Here is a 970-nt window from a genome sequence, read left to right as displayed (position 1 = left end):
GATTACAAATTCGTGCACCAAGTTTTTGGCGCCGTTGCCGGGGATTGTTCGAGTTTGAACAAACTAAAGGTTTATTTTATTTCTTAGATTAGGAAGATTTTGGTAATTGGGTCAGAGTCTTTTATTTTCTTTTCAAAAATATTATTTTTCTTTATTAATTTTTAAATTTCTCTTTGAGTCTAGTGTCCTATTCTAAGTTTGGTGTCAATTTCATATTTTGTATTTTTTTTCTTTTTTCTTTAAAATTTTCGTATTAGTGTCTTTATTCTTCAGTGATCTTCAAGTTGTTCTTATTTATTTTGCTTGTTTGATCTTGAGTTTCTCTTGTTTTGTGTCTTTTCTTGTTTTTCTTGTGCTTTTTCAAAACATTAAAAGATTTATATTGTTATCCATAAAGATGATACATTTTTAAAATCAACATTGAAGTTACTGCCCAATTGGCTGGAGCTTTAGTAGTTGTTCTTCATAATTGGGTATCTTCTTTGGAATCTTTTTCAAAAAAAAAATAATTTTTTTATTGAATCTTGTGCCAAACTCTAAATTTGGTGTTTTCTTGTTAAGTTTTCTTTAATTTTCAAAAATTTGTCTTGGTTTTCTAAAAATTTTAAGTTTGGTGTTCCTTCTTTTGTTCTTGGTGTTCTTGTGAATTTTCAAAGTGTTCTTGAGTCTTTTTTGTGCTTTGATCTTAAAAATTTTAAGTTTGGTGTTCCTTGGTGTTTTCCCTCCAAAATTTTTGAAAATAAGGAACATTGGATCTAAAAATTTTAAATCTTGTGTGTTTTGCATATTTTTCTCTTTCATCATAAAATTCAAAATTCAAAAAAAAATATACTTTCTAACTAATTTTGAACTACATTTTTCGAAAATTTTATATAAAAATTCAAATTTCAATTTCAAAATATTTCCAATTTCCTTTATTTATTTCGTTTTTATTTTATAAAAATTAATTTTTATAAAATAAATAATAGCA

The sequence above is a fragment of the Arachis duranensis genome, chromosome 10, assembly GCF_000817695.3.
Source record: "Arachis duranensis cultivar V14167 chromosome 10, aradu.V14167.gnm2.J7QH, whole genome shotgun sequence".
In the NCBI taxonomy this organism is placed as follows: Eukaryota; Viridiplantae; Streptophyta; class Magnoliopsida; order Fabales; family Fabaceae; genus Arachis; species Arachis duranensis.
Note: the sequence above shows the minus strand (reverse complement) of the source record.